This window comes from Syngnathoides biaculeatus, chromosome 1 (genome assembly GCF_019802595.1).
Source record: "Syngnathoides biaculeatus isolate LvHL_M chromosome 1, ASM1980259v1, whole genome shotgun sequence".
NCBI lineage: Eukaryota > Metazoa > Chordata > Actinopteri > Syngnathiformes > Syngnathidae > Syngnathoides > Syngnathoides biaculeatus.
Genome location: NC_084640.1, coordinates 9,331,144 through 9,350,649, shown reverse-complemented (window position 1 = coordinate 9,350,649; position 19,506 = coordinate 9,331,144). Strand labels below are relative to the sequence as shown.

The 19,506-nt window shown below is 40.9% G+C and overlaps 1 protein-coding gene across 7 annotated transcripts in view; it reads right to left on the bottom strand.

The window, feature by feature from the left end:
• Window positions 1-19,506, bottom strand: part of trps1 (trichorhinophalangeal syndrome I) — a 184,758-nt gene that overhangs the window by 7,836 nt on the left and 157,416 nt on the right. The gene's annotated exons all lie outside the window — the stretch shown is intronic.

The following is a 19,506-nucleotide window of genomic DNA, read 5'->3' as shown; positions in this document are numbered from 1 at the left end:
TATATTAGCACAAAAACACAGTGCATCAAAAAAAAGGGTTGGGTGAGGCCAACAGGCCAATGTGCTTCATCACACTAATGAGCCAATCACAGCATTTTTCCATCCCATTAAGTCTGTGGTCTCCCAGGTCGCCACCTTTACGATGGCGCCGCATCCTTTCCCTTGCAGGACGCCAACCAAACGACTTGCTTTCCAAGTTCCGAGTCCAATCAATCTCCACTCGCAATTTCATTTCATATTGACTCTTCTTCATAGAAAATATTGTGGTACATTCGCCTTTTATTCAAAGATTGTAACTCATATCAGATCAATTAGCGCCATTAAATTAAATTGAAATGCCACTCATCTGCTCCGAAATAAAATAACTTTTTTTCTTTTTTTAATAAATTGAGAAAATTAGGAGTGTACATGTGAAGAAATAAATTGCTATAAGTGTGTGTGCAAGTGTCACAAAAAACAAGGATCTTGTAATTCTATTTTTGCAAGGGAGTAATTTAAAGTTTTATAGCGCCGTAAAAATCTGGGGGATTTATATCATAGTGATTTATATAGCAATGATGACTTCTTTTGGATACTCATTTTTACAGAAATTGTAGTTTTCGCTCAGATTTTTTTTTCCCCCCAAAACACCAAATCTATTCATATTTCATAAAAGATGATAAACAACACTCACTTATAGCATCCAGACACATAACTTTCAGTGTCTCAACCAATCAATCATTGATTTTCACTTTATCACTTGTTTCATGTATGCGGCCATCTTGGAAATGAGAGTTGGCTCAATCTGGAAAAGTGCTGAGCGCAATAAAGGACTTTTCACTTATGTCAAAATGTCGACTGAACTGATACGGACTCCTACTCACCTGAAAGATTTTTTTTTCCCCATACATTTGTGCACTTAAAAATGGATTTGCCCACTCTAGTTCTCAGCAGCTCTATTAAGTTGAAAGTTGCACACACTGTAGTATTCGTCTCTTGAGATGTGGCAGTAAGGTGTGTGGCCTAGTGAGTGGCACAAGGTTATTTCACTCTTTCCATCTTGTTGGCTGCCATCTTTGGCATTCTCTTCCCATTGACTGTCTACCGGGACCTCCTTTCAACACCGCCATTTTTATGTTTCCGACACAGTGGAAGATTTAGGATCCATTTTTTTTTTTTTTTTTTTTTGGGTTGGGGGTATCAGAGCAGCCGGTGCGAAAACATTTTCACAAAAGTGCCTTCACTCCACTCGGGACCTTTCTGGACTCTGCAAGCTGTTGCAGATGCAGCCACGAGCCGATCTTCCAATAGGCATCTGTTTTTTTTGTTTTTTTTTTTTTTTTTTGGGGGGGGGGGTGCGCCAGCGACGAAGCAGACGAGCCCGGTGGGCACAGCACTCTTACATTTTCATTTTTTTTTCCCCCCATGGAAATGTATTGTTATTCATGAAGAAGTAGGGACGGGGGCGGGTGGTATTCTGCCTGTAATCAATTTTGATGCATTCCATAGTTAAGTATTTCTTAGATTTTGCTCAACAAATAAGATTTAAAATCTACTAGCTACTGATTATGGAAAATTGCCCAAATTGGCAGCATGATAGATCAGAGATTAGCATAGCGTAGTTTTTCTGGACTGGCTTTCAAAAATGAACATACTTTTTTAAATAATGGAATTAATCAATTTGCCGACATCCAAATCTTCTTTTGAGACTTCACTTCACATCACATTGTTCATCATTACTCTAACACTAAAAAAAAAAAAAAAAGTGATTCTTTCTCATAAGAAAGGGGAAAAATTACATGAAGTAGACATTGAAAGCAATGTACAAGGTGTTCAAGTAGCAGTATCTGCTGTGACCCAAGCTACCTCTTGGTCAAAACAACAAACTGTTAACGGTGATTGGGGATGAAGCGCCCCCGCAAAAAAAAAAAAATAAAATAAAAACCTTGTGGGAAGGAGCCACGTGCTGTTTTACAGAGTTGCAAGATATAGTGTCTATCTGATCACATGTAGGAGCCTGCTGTGGTACACTTCGATTACATTGTAAAGACTTCAACTGCTGTACAAATACCGTAATTTCTCGAGTACAATGCATCCTGAAGTATAATGCGCACCCCCAAAGTTGACCTAAAAAAATAAATAAATCAAGAAAACCCTTCTACCCATGTACAATGCGCACCACCAATTTGTTGCTACCCATATGCTGAAAATATTGGGAATTATCTGTATTTGTATTTTGTTAGGTTTGTACTTGTATTGCTTTTCAACAAACTTTCTGTACAATCATTAAGAATAATAATTTTGCACGTGCTGATGTAGCCATAATATAATCTCGGGACAGGCCACAGGACACGCTTGTCATGGTTCCTGTAATTGTCACAACAGAATCCCTCAACCAACTAATATAAATGGTCAAGGATGGCACAACTTTTTATTAATACTGTTGATAACACATATTACAGTCTTAAAAATAAAAAATAAAATAAACTAATATTTTTTTGCATTAAATATTTGTGCATAAAACGTTTGGCATAGTGTAGTTTATCCTCTACATTACACATCCTTGGCCAAGACTTCAAAAGCAACATCTGGCTCATCTCCAATCTGAAAAAGATCCATCGTAGCTACCTTGGGTGACTTGGTCCAGTTGTGGTGCCTCCTGAATTCATGAACAGTGATCCTATTTTTTTAATTTAGTTTTCATCAGGTAGCTATCAAAACAACGTGAGCTCAAACTACATAGAAACAAGGGTAATGGGCACATTTAAAAAAAAAAAAAAAAAAAGGGACCACTTCAATTCTGTGCACTCTCCTGTTTTTTTTATGTGCCCATGACGCTCGGATTATGTAGTTTGCGCTCTTGTTGTTTTTATACCAACCTGAAGCCATTGAGGCGAGCTATCATTGTTTCAGACTGCGGCGCTACTTCCGGGTTGTCGGCGTCATCGGCACAAGTGATGACCTGTCTTTTAAAAGCAGGTAGCCGTTGTGGTCGACATTTTTTGTCTTGGTTTAAGTTAAAACAAACTCACGGGCAGTCGTTTCTGATCTTTGGTGCCGTAGCAACAAACATGCAACACTAACGATCGCAAAATGCAAGCTCCCCAAGTAGGTCATAGAGTTCAGGTTGGCGGCGCACGTTAAATGTATAACATAAGACATCAAATATCACATTGAAATGTATGTGTATTCATTTTTTAACACTCTATGGACCTGTATACGACAATACAATATGATTGAATTTTTTATATTTCATCCATACCAAAATATAATGCCCTCTATTAAAGTTTAGAAAACATTTTTGTAAAAAAATGCGCATTATTTTTGAGAAATTACAGTACTTCTCTCAACATACACTTTTACCACGCTATGTACCTGTATACGACTATACAATGTGATTGCATTTTCTATTTTTCATCCATACCTAAATATAATGTGCTCTATTCACTTTTTGAAAATATTTTTGGAAACATTTGCGCATTATTTTCGAGAAACTACGTTACTCTGAGACAGCCGCATGTTGAAGACGACGAATCGGTCACAAATTGTTTGTTGAATGTTACCACTGTTTAGCAACATTATTTTAAAAATGGAATGCAACCTTTTTGCCAAACAGAGGAGAATTGAAGTGCTTCCCTTCATTTTACTTTTAAGTCTCCACCGACAAAATATCAGGCAGTCCAAATATTTGCAAACTAAGATGTTTATTTACCCTGGAAAGCCTCAGTCCATTCTTTTCAGAGTCAATGTGGGGATGATTAAACATCCTGTTCCAAACATGTTGTATGGAATAAACAGCACATGGCTAATATTGGGATTCTTTATGGTACATGTGTTGTTTTTTGACACGGGACCACGCACGGATCCAAATCCTCTCGCTGGCAAGGCTGTCTACGCGAGTGTGCGCAGACCATACGGTCACCACATGTAGCGAGACGGAGCCAGGTGATTGATTGATGTACATTTCCTCTCGGAGTGTGTGAGACAAACCTCGTGTGTGTTGTGTGTGTGCGTTGTCCTCTGAAAGCCCAACAATGTGTCTGTCATCAGAATTTAGCTTTTCTCTGCGCGAGCCAAATTACTCGCATATGGCAGTGCAGCTGCCCCTCCTCCTTACGGGACGATAGACGGACACACACACAAACACACACACACACACACACACAGAGACATCCACGCGCATGCACACGAGCGTCGTTCTTGAGCAAAACCAAAATGTCCCCATAAAGATAAATGTCCACACAATAAATGTGGGACATCAGATTTCATGCCGCACAAGCATAAAAAGACGACAGTGCGCACACAGACACACTTCACTTCACAATCGTGGCATTATTTATGTGGAACTGTCAGTGTCATAGTGAACGTGGGCTGTCAAATATATGCCATATCAGAATAAAAAGACAATCGTACTCAAGCGCACACAAGTATTGCTCTGTCCTGTGGTTGGTCAGACTTGCGCCACAGGCACTTTTACTGCAGACAATTTATTGTGACTTATTTTGTCTCAGTTCATATGACTTTACCAAGGCTTAAATTATTATTGGATTAGTTTAAGTGAAATTGCTGGTCAAATTCTGAATTTGAACATTCCTATTTTATAGTTTTGTTCATTTTAAGATTCATTGTCTGATGAAACAAACAAAATGTATCAGAAGGTAGCGACACGGTGGTGAAGTTGTAAAACGTTGGCCTCACAGTTCTGAGGAAAGGGGTTCAAATCCCGCCCCCCGCCTGAGTGGAGTTTACATGTTCTCCCCATGCCTGCGTGGATTTTCTCCAGGCACTCCGGTTTCCTCCCACATCCCAAAAACGTGCAACCTCTAAATTGCCACTAGGTGTGATTGTGAGTGCGACTGCTTGTCTCGATGCGCCCTGCGATTGGCTATCAACCAGTTCAGGGTGTACCCCGCCTCCTGCCCGATGACAGCTGGGATAGCCAACAGAACTCCCGCGACCCTTGTGGGGATAAGCCGCACAGAAAATAGATGGATGGACGGATGGATGGACATCGAAAATTACAGGCACTCAATAAATTGGTGATTACCTATTCACTCTTACTGAAGTAATTATTTGGACTATATATACTAAAGTGGCGAAACTCGAGAACAATTTTTGTTTCCTTTAGTTCGTAGTTGCAACGTCACAGCCATGATCTTTGCGGAATTTTCTACCTAAAAAAAAATAATAAATGTAATGTGTACTTTCAATGCCTATAAAATCCTCTAAGACAAATAACCCCCCCACCCCACACACACACACACCACACACACACACCACACACACACACACACACACACACACAGACCATTGCATAGTTCTCACGTGCCCCAACCAAAATGTCATGTTCTCATCTCAACAATTTGTGCCACACAACAATATAAAGTGCGCAAAAAACACACTGCATTAGTATCAACCTGCCAAAAGGTCTACAATAAAGAGAAATTTACACGATAAAAATGAGAACATATTTACGCGTACGCAAACATGCACATACGCAGTATTGCAATCATCAGTGCCTGCCACAGTCAAGCGTGCCCTTGTACACAGATTATGGGGAGCATCAGCAACACAAGTGTGTGTGTGTGTTTTGTAGGATTTCATTGCCCCAACGTTGTCTTGACTGATATCAAGCCAATATTTATTGCCTCAGTTCGTAATTAGCTTTCAGGGTATAAACGATACCTATCTATGATAACTTATTTATCAGCTGCCGGTGACTGCCTTCAATTTGCACCGAACACCCAAAACTTGGAGGAAATTACATTCTTTACAAGCATCCCGGTATTAAAAAAAAAGGATTTGAAAATGAAAAGACTTAATCAGACAATGAAAAAGCAATACGGATTAAAACTCATTTAATATATGAAAAGATGTGACGAGAAGGCTCAAAGGGAACGAATGGAATGCTATCAACTTTGCGTCAGAGGGCAAATAAAAAGATGATTGCATCAGTCAGTGATCTTTACGTGTTCTATTTCCAAACGCGCATTCGCTCCCGATGCTGGCAGTTTGATGACGACAATGCATAACGTTTGTTTTTTTTGGTTCACACATTTCTAAAATATCTGTCCAATCCTAACTTCTGCCACAGCAAAATACAATTTAGTCCTTCACTTTTCATCTAATTCCTGACGATAGTTCTGTTACAGCACAATAAGAGAAAAATATGGAGCTCTTTTGCCCATAAAGTAAGGTAATAATCCAGTATTTTTCTCCAACATAAAAGAGATCAGTGCGCCCGGCAGTCTCCAATAGATTTAAAAAAAAAAAAGAAGAAAAAAAAAAAGAGGCTTTTCTTCCAAAATGAAATTGCTTTTGATTCACCTCAAGAGAAAATCAAGCCTTCTCTGGAGTATACACAAGCACACAACGCCTTGCTTTAAATCAGCAATTATTTAATCGGCCACAAAGACTACTATCTGGATGAATTAACTAAATTCTGTAGCGACAAGTCCAATATCCCATACGTTGGATCAGTCTCTTTACTGCACACATGGAACAGAAACGTGGACACGGAGCTTGGCAGAGTCACTGATTTAGCCGCATGCACCAACCTGCATCTGGGAGCCATCGATCACGCGACCCGTTGCAAATCTGCGCTACCAACCATCAACTGCTTGTGTGTCCCACCATATGCTTCTTCTCAGACTACTGTGCATACTTAATGGAATCATCAGGTTGGTGTTGAATGCATGTAATTCCACCGCAGTCTTTGGTCGGAACAAACACTAAAAAAGGACTAAAAAAGCTTTTTGGGCTCCAAAAACATTGACATGGCTCAACAGCAGTGACGCAACAAATTCCCCTGACGGGTTATCGGCACACATGACATTATTGGTGTGGCGTAGATTAAAAAGAACAGATCAAATGTGGCTAACCAACACGTGGTGATTGCCTTGCGGAATCAATAACGTGGCTGACGTCACTCCAGCTAAGATGGAAAATATTTACATAAACATTTTGAAAAGGTTTTTTTGTTTCATTTTAGGGTTCTGCTGGTGAGAACCTTTTGGCCCCAAAAACAGCCCACGAAAAAAACTGGGGGGAAAAACTCCTCAATCTTGTGATAAAATCATAAAGATCCATACGTGGCCATGTTAAGGGACCACCTTTGTCCTGACATTTGAAAGTGAGCTTCACAGATGACTGTATGACACCAAAAGAATGTTTTGGGGTTTTGTTTTTTTTTTTTAGCAAACTGGTGATGCTTAAGTGAATTACAGTGATAATCTTTTTTTTTTTTTTTTTTTTTTACAGTGAAGAAAATAAGTATTTGAACACCCTGCTATATTACAAGTTCTCCCATTAACAAATCATGGAGGGGTCTGATATTTACATCATTGGTGCATGTCCACTGTGAGAGAGATAATCTAAAAAGAAAAATCCAGAAATCAAAATGTATGATTATTTTTTAACGATTTATATGTGTGATACAGCTGCAAATACGTATTTGAACACCTGTCTATCGGCTAGAACTCTGAACCTCAAAGACCTGTTAGTCCGCCTTTAAATGTCAACCTCCCCCCTTCACTGTATATGAAACAAATAATACTCACAAGAACTGGACAACTGTGCTTTTCAGGCGACTGTGATCATGTTTACTCAAACTTGTCAAGTGGCGGTGAAACCAAGATTTATGCTTGATGTTTCAATTATTGTTAATAACAGTGCTGTGCACTCCAAAAATCCAAATATGTCAAGTGGAATGCAATACAATAAACAGCAATTGAATTTATTCCACAGCAGACGGTCCATTATTTGTGTCAACGCGATGTTTGAATAATTCCGCCTATTTTCTATACCGCGGATCCCCACTGAGGTTTTGGGTGTGTTGGAGCGTATCCCAGTTTTACGTGCCTCAGTAGGTGCTGCTGTTTCCTGTTGGCAACGGACTTCAAAATGGCTCAGCAGTTAACTTTTTTTAATTTCCCTGGGTGTCTATTAAGTGAAACTTCACACTTTTTGCTCATGAACTGAAAAGAGAGGAGTCTATTTCAGGGAGAAGATTATTTTTCTGAAGTGGATGACAAACTCTGCGACAAATTGGGCCACAATATTCATTAGAGCAATGTTTCCAAAAACTTACTGGGGCAACACATATTTTACATTCAAAACATCTCACAGTTCAACAGATAACAAAAATGTCACAAAAACATATGGATATATTATTTAATGTCAAACCGCGGTAGTGACCCAGCCCAGACACATTTGTGAAAATCTGCTCGTCATTCATAGCCTTCTCTAAAGGTTGATAATTGCCTGAAGATGTCACAATATGGTAGAAAAACACATCTTACATCTAAATGAAGCTCCACAAACTCACTTCAACATTGTTCCTTGGCACCTTGATGCCAAACAAGTGCATTTGTCTCCATTAAGCGCTTCAAATCCCTTCAACATAGTTCCTTGGCAAAGAGATGAGTTTCAGCAAAAAATAAAAATAAAAAATATAGAAAGGTTCCAATATATACACACCACACAAAGTTGAAGCTAGAAGTTTACATGCAGTGTGCAAAAGCACGCATTTCATTTTTTTGTCTGTCTTATGTCAAAATCAGACTAAACTACTCCTGTTTCAGGTCAGTCAGGATCACCAAAATTATTTAGTTTTGTGAAATGCCACAATAATGAGAGTGAGAATTTCTTAGAGAATTTTGTATTATTTTTTTAAACTCATTTTACTCACAAATTTACTTGTGAAATCTGGACCTCTTTGAATAACCTTTATTTAAAAATATATCCTTCCATCCATCCATTTTCTGAGCCACTTATCCTCACAAGGGTCGCGGGGAGTGCTGGAGCCTATTCCAGCTGTCAACGGGCTGCAGGCGGGGTACACCCAGAAGTGGTTGCCAGCCAATCGCAGGGCACATCGAGACAAACGACTGCACTCACAATCACACCTCGGGGCAATTTAGAGTGTCCAATCAATGTTCCATGTTTTTAGGATGTGGGAGGAAACCGAAGTGCCCGGAGAAACCCACGCAGGCACGGGCAGAACATGCAAACTCCACACAGGCGGGGACCGATCAAAACCCGGGTCCTCAGAACTATGAGGCCAACACTCTACCATATAGATATATTATATATATAGATATGTATATATATAGATATAGATATATATAGATATATATAGATATATATATATAGATATATATAGATATAGAGAGAGAGAGAGAGAGAGAAGAGAGAGAGAGAGAGAGAGAAGAGAGAGAGAGAGAGAGAGAGAGAGAGAGAAGAGAGAGAGAGAGAAGAGAGAGAGAGAGAGAGAGAGAGAGAGAGATTGAATACAGCCAGTGTTTGTCCCCCGTGCACCTTGCGCTCCATTACACATAAGCAAGCTTATAGTAACAGAGCTCACGAGCCGGCTTTGGACTGGCAGCACAAACGCTATCACTGCAGCACATTCAGAACCGGCCCACCTCCCACCCTTCTCTCTGTGGAGCTTAAGAGTAAATCTCATTGCAGAACAATAAAGGCTGTGTGGCGATATACGTAAGAGTGTTTCAAAAGCGAGGCTCGGGCCCGGTTGACGAGGAGGCCACCGACGGGCGAGGTTGACGTTAGAGCGGAGGAAGTGTTTGATGAGGTTTCTCAACAGCACATCAGAAAATGCACTTGAAATTTTGGGTCGTTGGATGGCAGCCAGGGGGAATCTGCAGGTGACATTTTAATAATGGTAAAGTGACATATTTTAAAAACGCCATAAATATGTGGATTTTGGAGCACAAATCATGACTCTTAAAAGAAGAACACAAAAAGAGGGCGACAATATTGTACAAAAGGAATGGTGACAAACATATTACTCAGCATCTGAAATGTTTAACCCCTCCTTTCTGAAAATAGTGTCTGGAGAACAGTGACCCACTTCAAATTGTACGGATTGGTGAGAAATGTAGTGCACATATTTCATACCGCGAAGACGGCTAGGTTGACATGAACACGCTTTACTTATCCAGGACAGTGCAAACTTAACCCCTTCTCATATTATTGTACAAGTGCCCAAAGGAGGTGGAGCAAGAGGGGAAAGAACATGAGCAGAGGAAGTTATTCCATGTGCAACCTTAATACCTGCAGCCTGATCCACTGGCATTAAACAACTAATTAACTGTCTGAGTCTCTATTTTCCTTGTTTATCTGAGAATGGTCCATCGAGTCCATTCCCACACTGCGGACCCCCCAGGTGACCTGTTCGGGTCCAGGGAACGCCATTACTGCATCATGCTGCTAAAAGCCAGTATGACGAGATTGTGATGGAAACGTCAGATGGGTGTGAGGAGTCAATTAGCGCACGCCTGGAATGAAATTAAACGCGTTTAACGTTTTTTGTTACAATTAATGCCCGGTGAAAGTGTAGTTTAAAACAAAATAAAGAGCGAGGCGGATTGGCCATAACATTTAATGGGCTTAGCTCCCCGGAACCAAGACATATACCGACACAACATTGTGGATTGACCATCTGTCAAGAGTCTGCTAGAATTCTAATTTCTGTTAAAAGTGTTGTCTACACAGTACTCAAGACAATCTTTAATTTTGTGCAAAACAACACAAATTAAATCTGATGTGTTCCTCCATAGAGGCTGCTGTTTTGGTTTGCAACAGTTTTAATTGGCTTAGCAACTAACATTTTAAAGCCTGTGTGATAAAAAGAGACCCATATATTTGGGGGAGGTCTTTAATGTGGATGACGCAGTTGAGGAAATACGGTAACTTTCATCCAACATGCTTTTCTCTTGTTAGTTCCATTATAATTGATTTTTGTCCAGGGCAAGAAGTGATTCACAACTAAGTACGGTCTAAAAACAATTATTTGAGAGACGGCAATGCAAATCTATCTTTTTGCAGTCATGCAAGAGCATTCATCACAAGACTGACGACATGGAATTGATTAGTTACAAGTTTAATCGTCATTCAAATTCATTGCCATGCTGGCCTTCAAGTAAGCACCAAAACAAAAACAAAAAAGGATTCAAAATCCTGTCATATAACTTCATTCAGTTTATTCTAATCTAATTTTGTATTCTGTAAAAGAAATCTATACATACACATTTCCTGCAGGAATGTCTAATTTATGTTAATCACTATAACTTTTTTTTATGCTTTTGATTGCACATCCATCCATCCATTTTCTTTGTCACTTATCCTCACGAGGTTCGTGGGGAGAACTGGAGCCTATCCCAACTGTCAACGGGCAGGAGGCGGGGCACACCCTGAACTGGTTGCCAGCCAATTGCAGGGGACATGGAGACAAACAGCCCCACTGACAATCACACCAAGGGGTAATTTAGAGTGTCCAATTAATGTTGTATGTTTTTGGAATGTGGGAGGAAACCGGAGTGCCCGGAGAAACCCACGCAGGCACGGCAGAACATGCAAACTCCACGCAGGCGGGTCCTCAGAATTGTGAGCCCAACCCTCTACCAGCTGATCCACCATGGCGCCTTTGATTATACAATTTATTGCAAATAATTTTGTGGACCAAGAGTTTCTGGACCCCAGTTAAGAGGGGATGCGCACATTATAAAAGTGATCCCTGGTTCTGTTGCTAGAATACTGGGGAAACATTGACTGTGATGTGATAGGAATGAAGACATCAAAAAAATAACACAAACTGACCTGACAGGCAGACTAGCGCTGCTGTGAACACCAGCATGTATTACGCTCACGCCAGCCTGACGCTAACATCTGCAGCGCTAATTGTTTGACACGGCAGCGCGTTAAACAAGGTGTGCACACCGCCAGTCGTACGTCTTTACTTCCGAACAGCCTTGGACAAGCAAAGATTTGCCTAATTGCGGTGCAAACGAGGGACGCAAGGCAAATTGGAAGGGGAGGGGTGAAGCTGTTACATAAAAATGATTGAGAAGAAGAGAAGCCGGAGACGAGGAGGAGGGAGGGATGTGACCAAAAGCGTGTAATGTATGGCACTTTAGAATATTAAACCTCGGAATGACCTCGTGCACTTTCTGCCTCACCAAATGACTTAATCGCTCCAATTAATGCAATGACCAAGACCGAGGAGGTGCAGAGAGAACAAGGAGGAGGAAGAGATTGGACCGTGTGGATGATGGGAAAGGAAAGACACAGCAAAACATCACTGACATTTGACCAACTTAAAAACCCACAAACTACCCATATGCACCTCTATTATTGTACAGTACAAATGTATTGTTTTGGAGGTGTTTTTGTGGTCCAAAACACCAAGTACAGTACAAAGTTGTTGGAAGTATAAAAAAGCTCAAGAAAGGTTGAACTTTTCACATTTTTGCTACACTGACGATGCCAGTGTGCTTGGTCTTGGTTGTTGACCATGGAGCTCCTCATAGGGACTCCCTCTTTCAAGAGCAGCATGGAATTAGTGTGCTTCCTCGTTCCAAATTTGATGCCAAAGGCAAATGGCTTGACATAAAAAGGGGTGGGGGGGTGACCAAAAATTGTATGTTCCAGACTCCCAAGACTTGTGTCTTGAGTTGACCGTGCACTCTCTCGCTGCTCTATGTACATTAGCCAATAGATGCATATAACCAGTCCCATCACGGTCCAGTCAATGTCCCACAAAGATGGCCAGCACAATTCTTGGAATTTGATGGACCCGTGTAATATATCTGTGATCGGGATATGTCAGTCCCATTCTCTGCTTGCATCAGCGCCAGTAAACAACAGTCACCACGAACTATGTCAAATGTGATTTAAGTGACAAAAAATATTTTGGGACACTGTTCAGTCCTGATTGTCTCTTATATAGCCGTTATATCGAGGCTGTTTTATTGAGGTTCAACTTTAAAAGTCTAGATTTGTTGTTTTGATGACCTTTTTCGACAGACATTTTGACAGACTGAGCAAATAACAAATTGATGAGATTTTGAGGCGGGGTGGCAGGTAGCTGCACTGTGAAATTAAGGAAATATATCTCAAAGTTCTGAGGTTCAGGGAGCAAAAATTTCATCTCCGGCCTTCCTGTGTTGAGTTATCATGTTCTTGCTGGGCTTACGTGGGTCTCCGTAGAGTACTCCAGCTTCCTTTTATTTTCCAAAAACATATATGTTAAGTTTATGGGGGACTTTATATTGCCCATAGGTATGAATGTGTCCAGGTTGTAACCCACCACTCACCAAAAGACAAGTAGCATAGTCTCCTGGCCACTCGAAACACTCTGGATGCTTTTTTTGCTGGAACAGCAATACAATTAAAAAAAAAAAAAAAAAAACATTGGGATGAGAACGGACAGAAAAGGGAAGGAAAGGACAAGATTTGTGAAAAAAAATCAGTGCTAATGATGAGTGGTGCGGTGAGACTTTTTAACTCTCTCTTTAAAAACCTGTAAGACTCTGTGAGTTATGTATAGTATCTCCCAGGACAAGCAATTAAAGTCTTGAGCATTTCTATGAAACTTATTAGTGAATGAACACAATACCACATGAATGTTATTCAACTGGCACATTGAGAAGGGTGGGCATGCCCACCGAACCCGTCCAGTGGGGGACGCACCCTGCAGGATGCCACGCACTTCCCAGCAACCCACTACATTTTTTGTAGAAATGTTTAAAATGGGGGAGCTTAGTGCATCTGCCTCACAGTTGTGGGTTCCAATCCTTCATCATCATGTTCTCATTGTGCCTATGAGGGTTTTCTCCAGGTACTGCGGTTTCCTTCCAGATTCCAAAACCACGTATGGTAGGCTACCTTAAGACTCTAAATTGCCTGTACGTGTAAATGTAAATGGTTGGTTGTTTCTATGTGCCACGTGATTGGCTGGCGACCAGATCAGCGTGTACTCTGCCTCTCACCATCATTTCGATGATTGTCAACTTCCAGCTACAATTCACAATCTAAACTAAAAAAAAAAAAAACATTAGGTCACGAATTGAAGGCTTTTCCCAAATGTTTAATGAAGCTGTTATATGTATGAGTTTCCCTTTTGGAAACAAACTGTATGAATTAAATTTTGTAGGAAATTCCAATTTATTGAACTGCAACTAAAAATCCCTTTTTAAAAAATAAATAAATAAATCATAGTCATATGCAGTCAGTGTTGTTGATAAAGACAGTAAGGAGGGGGGAACATCCTTGACCTCCAGGTAGGTAAAAAAAAAATGAAACCATACATTTACAGTATAAATACTTCCCATCTCTGTGCTGTGGAAAAATGTGGATTTGTTTCTAACGATGTTGCGAGTCTGTGAAGGCGGCTGTGCTGGTGCCACAGGCCATGGTAGCAGGAAATGAGCAACAGTGAGTGGGCAACGTGGTCAAGGTGAATAATAAGCAGAATACGACACAGCGAAAGTGCGGCGTGAGCGGCACCCACAGCAACACCAGAACCCAACTGCGACTCCAGAAACATCTTTGCGTAGCCACTTTTAATTTCCACGTTTTCAAACACCCCACATTCTGGAATACTCAACCCTCTGATGAATTTTGTCGTAAATTAAAAGCCGGTGTGAGCGCCTCAGATGAGCAACACTCCGGGGCTGTTCAGCCCAGTAAGTAGTTCACCAATATCAATGTGCGCCATCAAATTGAAGCCAAAAGGACAAATGATAAGGCCGGCGAGCTCATTAGGGCCAACTCATCAGTCGTGACAAAATAAATGGAAAATAGTCTTGAGTGGAGAATGACAGAATGAATACCTGGAATTTAAATCTTTTTTTGTCATGCTTGGCTGTTCTGTCTTCAATGGTATAAGCATGTGGTTTATTAAATAAATAACTAAATAAAATCAACCGCTTATCCTCACGAGGGTCACTGGAGGGCTAGAGACTATCCCAGCTATCTTCGGGCAGGAGGCGGGGTCCAACCTGAACTGGTTGCCACCCAATCGCAGGGCACATGGAGAAAGACAACAGTCACACTCACAATTACACCTAGCGGCAATTTAGTGTCCCCAATTAATCAATTAATGTTGCATGTTTTTGGGATGTGGGAGGAAATCGGAGTGCTCAGAGAAAACCCACGCAGGCACGGGGAGAACATGCAAACTCCACACAGGCGGGGCTAGGATTTGAACCCTAATCCTCAGAACTGAGTGGCCAATGCTCTAACCAGCAGCCCCACCCCCACCCATCATTTGTAGATTTAATATCACAAATATAATTCTGTATTTGTCCTCTAGCCAATTTTTAGGAACCAAACTTGTTAACACTTGGCTGATCAAAACAACTTCATAAATAGCGCAAATGGTTCGTAGATTTATTACCCATAATGTCAATTATCTTTTCATAGTTCGATCATTATCACAAGAGCTTAGCACATGGTTTATCAAAATAACATAAATCAGCACCTTCATCATATTTTCTCAAATATAATGTAAATAAAGTTTTAATACTCAAAATAGTGTATATTTTGACGTCTCTATATTCAATATCCAAGTTTGTCAGCACTTGGTTTATTGAAACATTGCAATAATAAGTTTGAGTGTTAAATACTTTTTTTTTTTTTTTTTTGCTTTAATGAAGCATCTATCTAATTGGAACGATTAGGATTTAGTGGCTATACAAGGTGACTTTAAAAATGTATTAGTGTCCAGAATCATGGAATTATCCCCTGCGACTAATTGATAAAGAGTGCCTGAAATTAATGAAAAACTTCAATCTCTGACCTTCAATACTGAGGAAGCGACAGCTTGCTGGTGTTTTCACGCCAGCCTCACCACAACCGCATTGTGGAACCATCTGAATATTGACAAAAGGTGTTGACTGTGCGCTGACAACGTCCCTAGGCTGCGTCGGTCAGTCAGTCGGTTGGTTGAACAGATGCTGCTTTGTATTACCAACAAGGTATTCACGTTGTACGCGTGTATGTGTGTGTGTGAAGGTGCAAAGCGAGGCGGCGATGTTTGCAAACCCACTCTCTCGATGAGCTCGGATTTTTATTTATGGCGAGGGAATTGGAGGGGGTGCAGACTTGTTGGTACGTGAAACCACTGAACGCGGACCATCACTCGGAATGCATGGGAGGAGTTTACCGAGGTCCCGTGTGACGAGATGACCATCTCAAATTGCTTCTTCTGACTTTCAGTTTTTAATGAAAGTCTGCTTCGGGAAAGCAAGATGCAAGAGGCAAATTGTTATGCAATGAAGACCTCCGTCAGGTGAACAAAATTGCAGCAAAATCGTAAATATGATATCTTCTGATGAGTGAATTGCCTTTGGTTGGGGGGGGTCAAATAAATAAATAAAAATGACCCAGTAGCAGTCGTCCGCAAAGTTAGAAGAAAAAGTAGACAAACATGAAAGTTATTGAACATGTCGATTATGGGATGCAAAAAAAAAAAAAGAAAAAAAAAAGCCTCAAGGACCTGTACAGAAACTTAAAATGTAAGTCAGTCATTTTGTTTTAAAGAAATAATTTTGAATGACTTTAAAGGTTTGTACAAGAGGTAGGTGTGGAAAGACCAAAATGAAAATGACCAGGTTTTTTTGTTTATTTGCCTACGTCTTTAAATATTTGATGGTTGTTTTGAGGGCTCAACATAAAAAGGGGGTGTTAAGGTTCATCAGTATAGGTTCAATCATGTATATGAAAGAAATTTGGTGCCGTTTCTTCAGTTTTGTAGAAAAATAATGTTGAACATGTCAAAAAATAATCAATGTGGAACCTATTGTGGTCTTACTTAATAGATTACATGACCTGAATGAGATGAGAATCATAAAGTCCTTTCAGTGGACTTTTTTAATTTCAAGCTGTTACCTTTAAACCATTCCGAACAGAATAGATTACTTTCAAACTCACCTTTTTAGACCTACATTTGCGCCAGCTCCCTGAAGTCGTTCGAAATTAATCAAGCATAACATTCTACCACTAAACCGTATAATGTGTGTGGTGGTCAAATAAATGTTTCCAAGCTTTGTATGAAGTGATTATTTTTGGGGGTACATTTTTGAGAAGTACTTGCCCGCAAAGTCATTAGAGGTGATAAATGTTTAGCAGTCCTTGTGTTGTTATGCATATCTAGCCTTTGCATATTTAACGCATAAATAAGTGCAACTCCTAGTCGACGTCAGCACTGAAGCACCACTGATACTAAGTGGGCGACCCACTGGGGGCTTTTCTGACATTTTTCACTTTTAAAGAGCCTCGGGGTGGAGATGGAGGCTTACACATCAATATTTGAATTACTCTTCATCCCCCCCCCCAACTCCCCCCCCCCCCCCACACACACACACACACACACACAATTGGGCTGTTGACGGTCATGTGCTGGCTGTCACAAACAGTTCAGCTAGCCTCGGTGGAGCGCAGACGCGTGTCTGGTGGGCGTAATCGACATGTCATCTTTGTGCCTTTGGCTCCAGACAGCCACATATGATAACCTGATATGTTACTCAGGCAACGCCGTGAAAACGTCGAGGGGTCGTCACGCTGCACTTCACATCGACAAAAATGGGCATCCAAATACGGCGCTGAGAACGAGCCGTCTTCTGGCGTCTGAGGTCTTAATCGACTTGAGAGAGCGTCTTCATGCGAGGCACGGAGCCAAACATATCCAACCATCAAACCTGGACTCGCATCAATCGCCGCCACCTCCAAAGACGTTGCGTCGAACATGTCAATCAAACACAAGAAACCGGCAGGATGGAACTGGGCTACGTTAAGACAGTTCCTGTAATGTCCTTTCATCTCTGCCATCTGCTAATTTGCTTCGTCACTGACCTTCTCTCTCGGGAGATGAAATATAAATAAATTTATATATAAATCAACAGATATTTACAGAATGTCTTCTCATGGCCTTTGATCATGCAATTGTTTGTTTCCCGTGCCAGTTACAACAACTGAACTCGGAGATAATAATGGCTGCTTGAAACCTGTGTAAGACAAGTCATGTATGGTATTTAAAATCATGAAACCATCAAAATGACTTCAAGAATTTTCTTTGGGGAAACAAGTGATCACCGATTCACAAGGAACACACACAACAAATCAGAACCTAGACTGTTAAAATTGGATTTACCAATCGAGAGATCAGTCAAAATCAGATTAGGACTACATTTCTTCTGACCTACTCACAAAACAAATTTGATTTTATGTGGCAGAGATTAGACTCAGTATTTGTTCAAAAGGCATTAGGGAAATCAAAAAGCGCAGCTAGAACATTTGCTTCTTCTTTTCCTTTTGGCTTGTCCCATTAGGGGTCGCCACAGCATGTCATCTTTTTCCATCTAAGTCTATCTCGTGCATCTTCTTCTCTAACACCCACTGTCCTCATGTCCTCCCTCACAACATCCATCCATCAACCTTTTCTTTGGTCTCCCTCTCGCTCTTTTGCCTGGCAGTTCCATCCATTATTACGGCAAACAGGAAGGGGGTCAGCGCCGATCCCTGATGCAGTCCCACCTCCACCTTAAATTCTTCTGACACATTAACGGCACACCTCACCGCTGTTCTGCTGCCCTCATACATGTCCTGTACTATTCTAACACATTTCTCCGCCACACCAGACTTGCGCATGCAGTACCACAGTTCCTCTCTTGGTACTCTGTCATATGCTTTCTCTAGGTCAGCTAGGACATTGTATTTGAACAAATTCATGTTGCTTTGATCTTTTGGGCAATATCGTCAAACTAGAAAACCCCCATCCATCGTCGATATTGCTTGTCCCCATTCAGATTGCAGGTAAGGAGGGGCTATGGCAGCAAACTATCAGGAAGAGGCAGAATACACATTTGACTGACCTCTTCGCTCGCCTTAAAGACAAGACAATGAAAAAAATAAAATGAAATCAATTGCAGTGAGTCGCTCATTGCTTCCCCTGCTTCTCCTCTTCCAGCTCGGAACAAACAATTGAGAAAAAGGACTCGAGATGCGTCGAGAACATTGAGTAAACTTGATGGAGAGAGAGCGAGAATAGGCAGTGAACAAATGAGTCCTGGTCGGTAAAATTTTGTTGTAAGGGCTTCACATCATGCGACAGAGTGGATGGTAGGAATCCGAGATGAGAGCGATCTCATTCCCGTCCATCGGAAACACGCTCTCGTAATAATGAAATGCAAGCACACGCATGCGAGCGCCAAGACTCTTCAGAGAGATTGCTCTCCGTCGAGTTGTTACCATGAGATTGAACAGGAGTTATGGCGCTAGTTGTCATACACAGATGGGCATGATGCAGCATTTATTCCATTAATTGATGGCTACCAGCAAATCACGGTGACCTCGCAATGATAATGCCTAAACCACTTGCGGTAAAAAAATTAAAAAAAAGTTCACTCTTTCAACTCTGACGCCACTCGGTTTTGGTGACTTAGTCAGCTACGACACTGTCTTTAGGCCACTTTCACGTCGTGACATGCTCAAAACATTTTGTGTAAATCTTGAGTTCAGATCAGATCTTTGGCAGGTTACGGCGTCTGTGTGACAATTTAATATTGCTTTCGACACAAAGGAGCAGTTAGACACCGAGTCTGAGAAAATGCCGGCTTTGCTGCCCAGTGTGTACGAGGCAACAGACAGATGACTGCGAATGCTAAGTATGCCCTTGGTGGGATAAAACAAAATTAATTACTGAAAATTGATTGCTCATTTTCCAGA